The sequence below is a fragment of the Odocoileus virginianus genome, chromosome 9 (genome assembly GCF_023699985.2).
Source record: "Odocoileus virginianus isolate 20LAN1187 ecotype Illinois chromosome 9, Ovbor_1.2, whole genome shotgun sequence".
NCBI lineage: Eukaryota > Metazoa > Chordata > Mammalia > Artiodactyla > Cervidae > Odocoileus > Odocoileus virginianus.
Window position 1 is genome coordinate 60,724,215 of NC_069682.1, and position 14,232 is coordinate 60,738,446.

The 14,232-nt window shown below is 53.5% G+C and overlaps 1 protein-coding gene across 1 annotated transcript in view; it reads left to right on the forward strand.

Annotated features, from left to right (window-relative positions):
- Positions 1–1,988: 1,988 nt before the first annotated feature.
- Positions 1,989–14,232, forward strand: part of EPB41L1 (erythrocyte membrane protein band 4.1 like 1) — a 135,467-nt gene continuing 123,223 nt past the window's right edge. Inside the window, exon 1 of the mRNA XM_070472581.1 lies at positions 1,989–2,119. The gene's annotated coding sequence lies outside the window, so the exon portion shown is untranslated. The remainder of the gene's footprint in view (positions 2,120–14,232) is intronic.

The following is a 14,232-nucleotide window of genomic DNA, read 5'->3' on the forward strand; positions in this document are numbered from 1 at the left end:
AATGAGGCCTATATACCAGGCCCTGTGTACTGGGCACCTGTTACACATGAGACAGACAATGACAAGTAAAGAGTCCTGCTAGGAATTCAAATGCCTTCACCTTGCATCCAGGGTTGCTTCTTTCTGGCCTATAGTAGCTAAGTGCAGGCTTAAGAATCAGCTTCCTGGGTTTGTATCCTGATTCTGCCACTTTATTTAAAAAATATTTATTCATTTATTTTAATTATTATTGTCTGGCTGCACTGGGTCTTTGTCAGGGACTCTCTAGTGGCTGCACATGGACTCAGTTGCCCTGCAGCATGTGGAATCTTCTAGGACCAGGGATTGAACCAGTGTCCCCTGCATTTGGAGGCAGATTCTTAATCATTGGACCACCAGGGTCGTCCTCTGTGCCACTTTATATATTACGTAATGTCTTCGTGTTTCAGTTTCCTAAGAACCTCCATCCCACCATGTTGTTATGGGATTAAATGAGTTAGTGCAAGTAAAGCTCTTAGAACAGTGCCTGGCATATAGTAATTAATGTAATATTAGCTATTATTTATTCTCATGATTAATTATAATTTTCCCCTGGACAGGCCATGCTCAGTCCTGCTTTGGGGTCTCAGGTCCTCACTTCTGTCCTCTTTTAGTTTGTGGATGACTTTTCAGGCCCAAACGAGGCCTGCCCTCCTCGATTTATGTTCTTGGCTGCTCACCTGGCACTTCGTATCCTCTGCTGGAGGAGTTACTGCAGTGAAGAACTCCAATAATTGTTAGGCTTCATCTTGGTCCTGCTGGAGAGACCTAGGACAAGCTTTCATCTATAAAATGATGAAATGATAATCACAGCTGCCTCACAACACCACAGTGAGGGCTAAGTGAGACAAAGTAGATGGGACTTCCTGCCCTTAGTAGGCCTTTTCATCCAGTAAAGCCTCTGAAAGTGCGGCTTCTTCCACATTTATGTGTTTTAAGTCGTGTCTAACCAAGGAGGTTAGGCTCATTATTCCCTGTCCTTCTGGAGGGCGTGCCCCTATCCCAGGAGCTCTGGGCAGGAATCCCCTGTTTCTTCTTCTGTGGAATGTGGCTCCCTAATGGGTTCCCTGCCTTCTCCTCGCTGCTGTCTCCAGCTTGCTGAACTTAGGTTAGTTCCTCCCCCCAAGCCTCAGTCTTTACTCAAAGTAGGACCTGACGGGGCACCTCTAAGGGCGGTGGAGATTTAAACTCTAATTTAGAAAAGCTCTTTACTTTGGGTGTGCCTGATTGTGGAGGGTGGGCGTTGGCGCCCCGAGACAGGGGCCAGCCCTTGGAAAGCACCCCTACCCCTGCCAGGGTTCAGAGGTATTGCCACCTGAGTCCTCCCCCGAATGAGCGGCGCGATCTTCCTCGAGCCCGGGTCGCGGGAACAATGGGAGGGCGGCTGGGAGGCGGGTGGGCGTCGGCCAGGTCGGGGCGGGAGGTGGACTGGATCGGCGAGCTGGGCGCCGGGGCTGTGGGGTTAGTCCGGGGCACCGGGCCGAGAGCCGAGGCGTCTTAGCCAGGGAAAACCGAGGTCGGCGCTGGCGGGGACCGGGAGGAGGCGGGGGGCGGGGCCCGAGCCCACCAGGCTGGGACGGGGAGGGCGCGGGGGCCCTGGGTGGGGTCTCCTCGGGGTCGCCCCGCCGCTCGCCCCGGCCTCTGAGCTCCGCGGCGACACAGGTAGGCGCCCGGCCCATGTGGGGAAGCGGGCGGCGGGCCACCAGCGCCAGGCGGGCTCGCGGGGCTCAGCCCCCCTCCCCTCCTCCCCTCCCCGGGGGCCGGCGCGGCTCCTCCCGACGCGCGGCCCCGGCTCGGGCGGCTTGGGCAGCTCGCGCGGCGGCGCTCCTCCCGCTGCTCGCTCGCTCGCTCGCCCGCGGCGGCCGGGATCGCGGGCGCTTCCTCGCGGGGAACCGGCCGGGGCGGGGCGGAGGGGGGAGCCCGGGCGAGGGGGGCGGGCGGGGAGGGGGCTGCGCCGCGGGAGGGAGGGAGGGAGCGGGCGAGCCAGCGAGCGAGCGGGGCGTTTGTGCGCAGCTCCAGTGCGCCTCGGAGCCCGCCGGGCGGCCGCCGGACACACCGACCGAGGACAGACAGCGCCCGGAAGCCGCGCCGCCGCAGCCAGGTTAGCCACCCTCGTCGCCCACTCGGGGCCCCGGGGACCCCGCCGCGTCTGGGCTGGTGGGCGCCCCCGCCGCGTCTGGGCTGGTGGGCGTGGGGAGGGGAATCGCCAAGGGCTCTGAGCGCAATTCTGGGTCCTGGAGAACTGACAGGCCGGTGGGCAGGCCGGGTGGACACCGCCGAGGCGGGCGGCGGGCGCCCAGAACCGGCGGGGCTGGGGGGACCCGGGCCTCGGTTTGTGCGTCTCAGTACTGGCGCCCGTCTGTGTGTGTGTCGGGATCTTCGTCGCCGGATGTGTGTTGGGTGTGAGCGCGCGTGTGCCCGTGGGTCCGTGCAAGTGGATGATCGGTGTGTGCGCGTGCGTGTGTGAGAGGGTGTGTGCCCTGTGTCTCCGCGCGTCCGGGTGGTGTGTGTGTGTGCGTGTGTCTGGGCGTGAATGTGTCTATGAGAGGGTGTGTCTGAATGTGTAACTGAGTGTGTGTACATTTGGATGAGGGTGTGTGCCGATGGCTTCGCCGGTGACTGGAACCTGTGGCGGTGTGCGTGTGTGTGCGCGCGCGCCAGTGTGAGTCCCCGTGTGTGCGCGTGTGAGGGCGGGTGTGCACCCGCGTAGCCCCGCGTAGCCCGGGTGTGCGTGTGCGCGGCTTTGTCTGCACACAGCCGGGAGGAAAGGGTGGGGGCGGCGGCCGAGGCGCCGCCGTCGCCGGGAACCGGGCACCTGGCCGGGCAGAGGGCGGCGGCGGTGGTGGGAGTGTGCCCTCGGGGCCGAGACTCCCCCCGGCAGGTGGGCGGCCACGCCCGGGGGGCCGGATTGAGCCCGGGTGACAGCGGAGCCGGCGCGCCCGGCCGAGCTGGAGCGGAGGGCGTGTCCTGCCTGGAGCCCGGGGGGGTGTGTGTGCGGGTGGCAGTGGCGACAGCGGTCCCCAGGTTGGTGACCCGGGCGGTTCAGAGATCCATTTCCTGTAGTGGCGCTGGGACCGTCGCCCAGAGGCAGACCGGGCCGGACCCGGTCTGCAGCACTCCCACCCTCACCCCTCCCTGCTCCCTGGGGTAGAGGCGCACCTTAGGTGCCCTGAGGGGAGGAGGGAGAGCCACTCTCTTAAAGGGCCAGTGCCCCTACTCCAAGGAATCCCCCCTCAGGAGATATCTACTCAGAGAGAGGTCTCTGGGTGTGTCTTACTCCTTTCTCCATCAACTGGTGCAGCGCAGGCATTTGGAAATGTGTGCATGTGTGAGTGTTCTCTCTGTGTGCTGCTTGTGCGTTTGAAGGCACAGGTGTACATTATCAGTGAACAGTAATGATAAGGCATCTCTTGATGTCTATGTGTATGTGTTTTTCCATGGGTATATTTGTTTCTATGTATGTACACATAGCTGTTTTGTGTTAGTGAGCCTGTGCATGTGGGTTTGCAAGAGAAGTGGCATTTTGCTGCCAACTGGAAGAGGATAGAACAATTCTATCCAGGGCCACCCTGTTTTAGAAAAACTGGGTGAAAAGGTGGTTTGGAAATTTAGCCCCTGGCTTTGCAGGTTTCAGATGCTGGTACTGAAATGTAGGTAGCATGAGATTAGACTAGCTAGGAGGGTAGAAATGGAGACCCTTCCAAGAGGAAGGAAGTGTTCTGGAAGAGGGCTATCCAAGTGTAAGAATTCACCTTTCACTTCCAGTTCTTCTTCCCTAGAACCTGACCTCCCCCTCTGCTGCTCAGCTTGCCAGGATAAAGTGCACAGGATTTAAAGTATAAAGGGAGTGAGCTGGCAGTGTGAAAAGAAGGAGGGTGGCTCTGGGTGATAAGATTGGGCCAACAGCAGATTTCTGCAATTTAAAAAATGTTTCCCCACCAAGGCAGCAGAAGTTGGGGGTAAGCTGAGCCTGCTGTCGTCTTTCCTGAACCTCTTTCCCAGGGCAGGAAAGGCTGGTCTGCAGCTCAGGAGCCCTGGAATTTGGTGCAGGGGTCTCCTTTTGACTTTGGTCAAACCTTTCATGTACTTACCTACTCACTTGACACATTTTTTTGAGCTTCTCTTATGTAAGAGTCTCAACCCCCTAAGCCTCAGCTTCCCTAGCTGAGGAGCTACTAGGCTGGATTCTGGGACTTTGAGGCCCCTTCCCTTTCTCAGAGTGCTGGAGTTTGTCTCACTGTTACTCACATTCCAGCCCCTAAATGGGGGCCTCCCAGGTGGTGCTAGGGGTAAAGAATCTGCCTGCCAATGCAGGACACATGTTCGATCCCTGGGTAGGGAAGATCCCCTGGAGGAGGAAATGGCAACCTACTGCAGTATTCTTGCCTGGAGAATCCCATGGAGAGAGGAGCCTGGTGGGCTACTGTCCATGGGGTCGCAGACAGTCAGACACAACTGAGCACAACACATCCTCCAAATATCCTGGCCATGGGTCTCACTCACCACTCCTTGTCCTCATATATTCCAGTCTAGAGCAGTGATTCTCAGAGTATGGTCACCCCACCAGAAGCAGCAGCAGGGTGACCTAGGATCCTGTTAGACATTCTTGGGGCTCCCACCAGATATACAGAATCAGTAACTCTCGGGGTGGTGCCCAGCAGTCCATGTTTTAACAAACACAGGTAATTCTGATGCACACCAGAGCTCAGGAGAGGTGCAGACAGGGAGCTGGAATCTTCCAGGGGAGGAAACCCCTGGAAAGTATCTCCTGCGCACCCTTCCTGAAATAGCTGACAGCCACAGCCTGGCTAGTAGAGGTTCTGGCTTCGAGTCTCAGGTCTTCCTTGTGATCTTGGACAAATCGCTCCTTCACCAAATAGTGCGATGACTCACTGACAGTGTCTGCTCTGGGCCAGGTTCTGGGTAAGGGGTTTTCCCTGCTCTGCTTCATTTCTCCACTTCTTATGCTGATCTACAGGACCCACAAGATTGAGTCCCTGCCCACCTCTCTAGAAACCATCACTCTGGCTTTCCTTTAGTTCATCCAGGCACCAGAAGCTCATTTGCCTTTGAGATTTTGCACTTTCTGTTCCCTCCATCTACCACACTCTTCCTCTGCTTCTTGTCTTGGTTAACTCCCACTTTTGAGATTTCAGCTCAAAAATCACTTTCTCAGGGGAGCCTTCACCCAGCAACTCCCTAAGACAAGTCAGTTTTTCCTGTTTTACATTCTTATAGCTTCCTGTATTTCCTAGCGCTTGTGTGAGTTTGTAATTATACTTGAACTTGTTAGCTGGTTGTCTGTCTCCCCTCACTGGATTGTGAATGCCATCTGGGCAGGAACCTGCTTCTCAGTCCTCCTCGTGTCCCACACAGTGTTTGGCTTACGAGTCGTGTTTGATAAATTTGTTGAATGGATGACTTTGTAAAATGGAAGATGGTATTAAATGATACTTAGGGCTTCCCAGGTGGCTCAGTGGTAAAGAATCTGCCTGCCAGTGCCGGAGACACAGGAGACGTGGGCTCGATCCCTGGGTCAAGAAGATCCCCTGGAGGAGGGCATGCAAACCCACTCCGGTATTCTTGCCCGGAGAATCCCATGGACAGAGTAGCCTGGTGGGCAACAGTCCATGGGGTCGAGAAGAGTAGGACACAACTGAGCAACTGAATATGCAGTGCTCATGTTAAATGGTGCATCACCGACTCGATGGACATGGGTTTGAATAAACTCCAGGAGTTGGTGATGGATGGGGAGGCCTGGCGTGCTGCAATTCATGGGGTCGCAAAGAGTCAGACACGACTGAGCGACTGAACTGAACTGAACTGAAAGTGTCCTCTCAAGCCCTTATCTTTTAATATCTAAGCAGGCCTCAGACTTTTTTATTGAAGTAGATTTATTTATCTGTCTTATTTTTCACTGCCATGTCACCATAGATTTGAGACCCTACTGTGTGCCCAGACCCATGCTGGGCTCTGCTGTAGGGCAGGTGGGAAAAAGCTCTTCAGAAGACACAGTTTTCCGTGTCCTCCTGGGTTAAGTTCCTTCAAGAATGACAAGAAGAATGCTGAATAAGTGATCGAAAGATCTAGGTCCACATCTTATTACATGACTGTGAGCAAGTCACTCTCCTTTCTTGTTTCCTCTTCTGTGAAGTGAGGGTATTAGGATGGATGTATACCTAGCATTGGTCACTAACACTGGCACTAGAGTATGTAGCACCGTCTTTGCCACATACTAGTCGAGTAGACTTGGGCACGTGACTTCATCTCTTCATTTCCTCACCTATATAATAGGATCAATAATAGTTTTGGGTTGTTCTGAGAATGAAGTAATATACATTCTTTTATTTTTAAAAATCAACTTATTAATTTGCATTGGGACTTATTTGCAGTATGCAGGATCATTATTGCGTTCTATGGGATCTTTCATTATGGTGCACAAATTCTGTAGTTATGGCCTGAGGGATTCAGAGTGAGTGGGCTTCAGTAGTGGCAGAGTTTGGGCTTCGTTGCATCCCCTGCTTTTGGAAGGCGGATTCTTAACTACTGGACCACCGGGGAAGTCCCAACAGTTCAACATTCTTGAATGCCTTTGTACTGGGCCCTAGGCCTACAGAGACAGAAATGAATGCAGCATGTTCCCAGGCTGGGTATGTGGGGCAATGTGCAATGCCATGGTACAATGTACAGGGCATCAGGGTATGGCTGTTGATGGAGGAAAAGGCAGTGTTTGGGCTAGACTCTATTTTCCAGATAGCTGGAGCAGTTCATGCAAAGGCATCGTGGATTGTTAAGGGAAATACAAAGAGTTCCATGCAGTTGGAGCAGAAGGTGGTGAGTGGTGGGGACAGGTGCAGTGAGTGGCTGGAGATAAAAAGGAAGTTTGAGGCCAGATCTGGCCGAGGCTGAAGAGCTTGAGTCCTACTGGTGGTGGTGGAATTAGGGAAGACTAAGCTAGCCAGGAAGGATCAGATTTGCATTTCAAAACCACAGCTCTCCAGGTGGTGGGAGAGGTTGGCTTGGGTGGAGGGGGAGGATCGTCCACCTGGGGCTTACAGGGTGCTTATTTGCATGATGGAAGGGCCCAGTGGGGTGGATAGAGACCTGGAACACGGAATAAGCCTGGTGGTTGGGGACTTCAGGTCAGCCTGAACCAGAGCGGTGAAGGAGAGATGAGAATGACTCCTCCCAGGACCCCAGGCCTCCATTCACCTCCAAGGCTGCCTAGTGAGTGGGAATCTGAAAACTGGAATTTAAGAATTCCAGGTCTGCTGCTCAATGGACTCACCATGTATTAATTTCCTAGGGCTGCTTCATGAAATACCACAATCTGGGTGGCTTAAAAAAGCAGAAATGTTTTCTCTCGCAGTGTGGAACTACAAGTTAGAAAGCAAGGTGTCGGCAATGTTGGTTTCATCTGAAAGCTCTGAGCAGGGGGGGGTCTCTGTTCAGTGCCCCCTCCTAACTTCTGGGTGGTGGCCAGCGACCCGTGGAGCCCTGGCTTGCAGCCGCACCTGCCTCTTCGTCACGTGGCTTTCTCCCCTTCCTCCTGGTGTGCCTCTGTGTCATCTCCTCTTCTAAGGACATCAGTCATTTGGGCTTAGTGCCAGCATGACCTCATTTTATTTTAACTAATTGCATCTGCAAAGACTCTGTTTCCAAACAAGGCCACATTCTGAGCTTCTTTGAAGACATGAATTTGGGGGGGGGGGGACACTATTCAACCCAGTACATACAGGAAGATGGAAAAGAATGCAGGCCTTGGGGTCCCCCAAGCCCAGGTCCCAAACCAGGCTTTGCCATGGAACAGCCATGACACTTTTTCTCAGCCTCAGTGTCGTCTTCTCTGAAATGGGAAAGGTAGCACCTGGAGTGCTGGGTCGTGGTGGTGAGACACGGTCAAGGTGACAGATGTGGGGACTTCCCTGGTGGTCCAGTGGCTAAGACACTGAGTTCCCAATGCAGGAGGCCTGGGTTTGATCCCTGGTCAGGTCACTAAGATCCCACAGGCTGCAACTAAGAGTCCACATGCTGACGAAACTAAAGATCCTGTGTGCTGCAACAAGGACATGGCACTGTCAAATAAATAAATTAATTAAAATATACTGAAAAAATAAAACCAAAGACAACAGACGTGAGTGAGCCTGGTGAGGTGGCACACAGCAGGCACCCAGGAATTATTACTTCCTCTCTGGCTCACCCTTCTCTGCACTGAGTAGCCCGGACAGGTCACCTAAATCTTGCATCACTTTCCTTATCTGCCAAGCATGAATAGTCATCATCCAGGTCTACCTACCTCACCAGATTGTGAATCCCAGGGGATAATGAGAAAGCTCTTTGTAAATTGCTTTTGAATTCGTGGCTGTGATTTTTAATTATAATCATCATCTCCATGATAACCCTTGGCCATTGCCGCATCCACGGCACTCTCATTAGAGCCCAGCCCAGCCCACTCTTCTTCTGAGGCAAGTCCTCATTGCCCGTTTGTGCTCCGAGGTGTCCTACCAACAGGAGAGCTGCTGTCAGAGTCAGGAGAACCTTAGAGATGCTGGTCCTCCATTGCCCTCATTAGCCAGAGAAGGGAAGCAGGCTCTGAGGGAAGTGACACCCCTGAAGGTCACACAGCTGGTCAGGGGCGATTGGAACACCCTGTTTGTGGTTCCTGTTTAGAGTGTGAATGGTCCTTTTTCCCTGTCTGCAACTTTAGCCCCAGAAGCAGGACCTTGGGGCAGGTGGCGGTCTGGAGAGAGGGTGACGCAAGGCCCAGATTTGGGGACCCAGCGGGGAGAGTCTTGCTCAGTTAGGATCAGAATCCCCAGCAAGGGGGTCCCTGAGTCCTGAGTAGACAAGCGCTGCCTCCGCAGGCTCAATGGGCAGTTCGTTTTGCTCTCAGCCTGACTCTGGCCATCTCTGCCTGCCGCCCGCCATGGGCAGGCAGCAGCCTTGTGGGGAACCAGAGCCTGGAGGTAACCCAAGGCTTCAGTGTCCCTACTGATAGCTGGGGCGGTGCTTCTCAGCAGGCTTTGTACCTCTCAGCCTTGCCTTGGCTGGCCTGAGGAAGGCTCTGGAAAGGAGAGAAGGCTTATCCTGTTTTGGCAGCTTCCCCAAAGTCATCTTCCTTCTCCCAAGCTGGGAAGCCAGGGCCCTCCTCAGCCTCGACCTTCCTTTCCCTTCCTCTTCCCTCTTCCCAGTTGCTTCCCACTCCCTTCTCCTGCCTTCTTCCCTCCCTGTCTCCCCCCCATCATTTCTCCAGATTAAAGGTCTGAAGATAAAGACCCAGTTCTGGTGAGTGGCTTGGGGGTTGCTTGAGGCGACCTAAGAAATAGAAAGCTTAGAGTCTTCCTCATTAGAGGCTCGGGTTGGTGACTGATAAACAAGTGCTTCCGTTTATTGGCTCACCAGGTGCCAGGCCCCGTGCTAAGCGCTTTATGCGCCTTATGTCTTTTAATCCTCGAAGTTACCCAGTGAGGCAGGGATTACGATCCCATTTTATTAAAGGAGGCTAATAACTTGCCCAAGTCCTACCCAGTCCTCAGCCAGCAAGTGGCACAGCCGGGATTTCAACCCAGATCTATCCAAAGCCCACGGGTGCTCTTGAACCTTTCCTATACTGCCCTGATGGAGCCTTGGAGGATACTTAGGTGTCCGCAGAGGGATGCACACTTGCTCAAATCTGGAGAACAGAGACTATGGATTCCACCCCAGGCTTCCTCTCAAGCTTGTACTGTTACCCCATCAGAGACCAGCCTTCCTATAGGTGCTCGGCCCCTGGTTCTAGGCAGCTGCCCACCTGCGGGAGAAATGCTGCATCAGGGGCAGGTGACAGGGTAGGACTGAGGGCGTTGGCTTTTTAATTATGTATTTATTAACTATTGAAAAAAAAAATCCAGACTTTGTTTTATTTATTTAAAAAAATTTTAGACCGCACCCTGAGCCATGTGGGACCTACATTCCCCAGTCAGGGATCGAACCCACACCCCACACCCACTGCACTGGAAGGGGGAGTCTTAACCACTGGATCGCCAGAAAAGTCCTGGCTTTTTCTTTAGATGTTTCGTCACTGGTTTTCTTAGTTTTTCACAGATTTTCCTGAGTGTCCCAGTTAAATAAGCTTATCATCTTTCAAAGCTTGGACAGGCGCTTGGGGGCTTGGAGGTCCTCTATCAGCCTCAGTGATGGAGGGGAGGGAGGCAGAGGCTGAAGCCAGGAAAGCACACTTGTTCTCAGAAGGAAAAGCAAGAGAGTCAGACCTGGCCAAGGGCCAGAGTGAGAATCTGGAGAGAGGAAAAGAGCCCTTCGGCTGAGATTGGTAGAAACCTTCCTCTCAGCCCAAGTTCAGCCCAGGAGTTTAGACTGCCTCCCAGGCAAGAGTGAGGATCTCAGAAGGTCACCTCAGAATCTGGCCAGCTGCAATCCGCTTGCTGGGCCTCCACCCACCCCCACCATGACCTTGACCTTGACCATGGTCAGCTTGAGCAGGTGGCTCAACCAGAGGGGACTTTGATTAATGAGCAGTGGCTTTAAAACTTCTAGCCATGGAGCCCTCTCTACATTCAATAGGTGAGACAGCTAAAAAGCATTGTGACTCAGCACCCTGTGCTGCGGCCCTGGAATCAGCCTGTTTTAATCGGTTCCAGTTGAGGTGACTGGGACACGGAGGGTTCTCAGATTGTCCCCAGAGAACACTGGTCTCAGATGTTTGTGAACTGCTGAAATGGTATGCACAATTCTCAAGAGTGTTCCCTTGTCCTCCAGAAAGGACCCCTAGTCACCATGTGAGTCTTTGAGTCACGGCCCATAAAAGTTTAGAACTGCCGAGACAAGGATTGTTGTATTGAGTGGGAGCCTAAGGACTGGAGAAAGGTCACTAGAAGGTCATGGCAGAGGGAGGTGTTGAAGTCAGATTTCTCCCTCCTCTCAGCACATGGCTGGTTTTGCTGTGAAGATGCTGGGGGACTGTGAACCCGGCTCTTCCCCTATCCAGGCCTCAGTTTTCCCAGCTGTAAAGTGAGGTCTGGACCGGATAAGCCCCAGGTCCCACGCAGCTTTGATCTGTGGTTCTAGAAACCAGGTCTTCTGCGGTCCAGTTCACATTCTTTGCTCCTTTCCTTGCTGCGTCCCCAGCTTCAACCACTTCTGGTGGGACCACCTCCTCCTTCAGCATCTCCCATCTTCAGGGCTTCTGCGCAGAGCCTGGATTCTAGCCCCTTGAACCCATCTTGTCAGACCATGTGTCCAGGCACCCAGCCCTTTCTTCCTGTCCCTGCCCACTCATCAAATTCAACCAGGTGCCTGTGAGTCTGGGGACACTCATGGTGACCTCTCTTCTGGGCTGGATGCCTGGGCCCAGTGCCAAGAGGAGGAGCTGGTAGAGGGGATTCGCTGTGGCTCCTGGGACACACCCAGTGCTTACCTGTGTCTTTGCCCCAACATCCTGGGTTCATCTCTGCCAGGAATGCTGCCCACCTCCTTCCCCAGTCACTGTTGAAATCCTGCCTGCCTTGTCCAGGCTCAACTCAGATGCCAACCTCTGTCCCCCAAAGCCTTGTGAGCCCTCTGATCCCCACCCCCACAGTGACGTCTGTCCTCTCCTCCCCTTAGTACCTTATCTGTTCCCCTCTGGGGACAAGTTCTGCTTGCTCTGTGATTTATCCTGGCACGTGGCTTGTCTCTCGTGTTAGATTGTGGGTACCAGATCGCTCATGTAACCTTCTGTGCAGCCAGCACCTAGCACAGAGCTTTGCACAGAGCAGGTGCTTAAGAGAAGGTTATGTAGTTTTATTTACCAAATCTGCCTCTGGCGCTGGGGAAGGACTGGTTTCTCTGGAGCCCCCATGACTTTGGCACTCTCAGGTCACAACTTCTCACTTATCCCCTCTTTTACGTGTGGATTGGAGGGAGGCCAAGTAGGGCAGTGGATAAGAACTGAAATTCCAGTCTTGACCCTGTCATTTCCTGGCCACGTGGTCTCAGACAAATCATTTCACCTCTCTGAACCTCAGTGTCCTCAGTTTAAAACAAAGGAGTAGGAATGACAATGCGGGCTTGAGACAATGGGGGCTGAAATGACGTGTGTTAAATGCTGAGATCCGAGCATTGTAAAGAATAAATGGTCAGTAAACAATTTTAAAAATATATTTATTTGGCTGCGCTGGGTCTCAGTTGTGGCATATGGGATCTTTAGTTTTGGCATGCGAACTCTTTGTTTCGACATGGGATCTAGTTCCTGATCAAGGATTGAACCAGGGCCCCCTACTTTGGGAGCATGGCGTCTTAGCCACTGGGCCACCTGGGAAGTCCCTCAATAAGCGATTATAATTCATTATTTTTTAGCTAATGGTTATCACCCTGCTGTTTCAGCAGGCACCCACTGTGTTCTCACCGTGCTAGGGGGCAAGGGTGAGGGACACCAAGGGGTCCTTGGTGTGCAGGGTCTAAAGGTCAGGTAGCAGGGCTGGTAAGACTGTCTTCTGGGAAGCAGTGTCTGAGAGAGACACGGCTGAGAGAGTTGAGGAGTGAGTGTTCAGTGTAGACTCCATGCTGTAGGCAGCATTAGAGCTGAAAGGGGATGAAGCAGGAGGGGACAGGAGGGGGTCGGGGAGACAGCGATTCCCTGGGGAGATCAAGGAGACGAGCGTCAGGCCAAAGATGGGAGAGTGGGCCGCGTGTTCAGAGAGTTGTGAGAAGGAAGCAGAAAAGGGTGGAGTGGAAGCAGAAGCAACTCTAGAATCTCCACGTCTCTGGTGACCCAGTGGTTAAGAATCTGCTTTGCAATGCAAGGGACGCAGGTTTGATCCCCATTTGGGGAACTAAAATCCCACATGCCATAGAGCAACTAAGCCTCCACATGCCACAACTAGAGAGTCTGTGCACCTCAGTGATGCAAGAAAGATCCCATGTGCTGAAGCTAGGTCCTGACACAGCCAAGTAAATAAATGTTTGTTTTTTTTTTTAATAAAAATTGTTTTTTAAAAAAAAGGGCCTTAGGGTCAATGCCCCAGAAGGGTGAGCTTCAAGCTCTGTCTTACCAAGAAGAAACTGGGGGAGTGATCACTCCTGATGCTGCTCCTGAGAACGCCAGAGAGAAGACTGGAAAGGTGGGGCAGGAAAGGGAAGTGGGTACTTTATGGAGGAGGTAGGAGGGCCCAGTGAGCATGGAGGCCCTTTATCCCACTGCCCAGGCTTGAGCTGAGAATAGTCAGGGCTGAACTGGTGCTCCGCGGCTCTGCAGTCCTGTCTCAGAGTCTGCCTCGTAACATCAAGTCTGCCTGTTTACCTAGCCAGGGTCTGAGCGCTGGTCTGTCTGAAGTTAAAACTCAAATTGATCCCAGAAATGTCAGAAACTCTGAATATCAGGGGAAGTGATCTCTTAGTCCACCCCTCTCACTTCCTCGGTACACAGACCGGAAGCAGCGGTCCAGAAGGGGGAGCCCCTACCCAAGAATGCCCAGGGAACTGGCCACAGTGAGTTCCACACCAGACTGGGATGGGCTGCGGTCCTTTGTAGGCCTGGGTTAGGGGATGCGGGGAAGAGGGTGAGGAGGGGGCCCAAGGAGGGGTTTATAAATGACAAGCGAACTCTAGATGAGAGCAGTCTGTTGCTAGGGTGTGTGTGTGATCCCAGGTGGGTGGGATGTGAGTGGGCTAGAACTGTCATCATCCTGGGTTTTCCTTCTTCCCGGAAAGGAAAAAAGGCCACATAGGTGGGATCCAGGGGAATATTGGGATGTGGGGGAGTTCAGGGGGTGGCCTGAGAAGAAGAGGCTGTTGCCAGGCAGCCGGAGACATGACTGTGTCACAGCGGCACAGGGCACAGCAGCAGCTTGGGCCTGGCCCCATATAGCCCTGTGTATGACACCGTAGTGTTATCCGTCACCCCTTGTTTATGGAGAAGAGTGAGCACTACAAAGGTCACAGCTCGGAAGGGCAGCGCCAGGGCTGGGGGACTTCAGAGCCATTTCCTGGCATGTTCTGAGTGACTGCCCTCCCAGTCCTCAGCCCAGCTTGGTCTCAGCAAGGATCCAGGACAAGTCAACTTTTGCCTTCCTCCACTTGGGGCTTCCTGGGTGGCTCAACTGGTAAAGAACCTGTCTGCTAAAGCAGAAGACGCAAGAGATGAGGGTTCCATCCTGGGTGGGGAAGATTCCTTGGAAGAGGAAAGGGCAACCTATTCCAGTATTCTTGCCTGGAAAATCCCATGGACAGAGGAGCCTA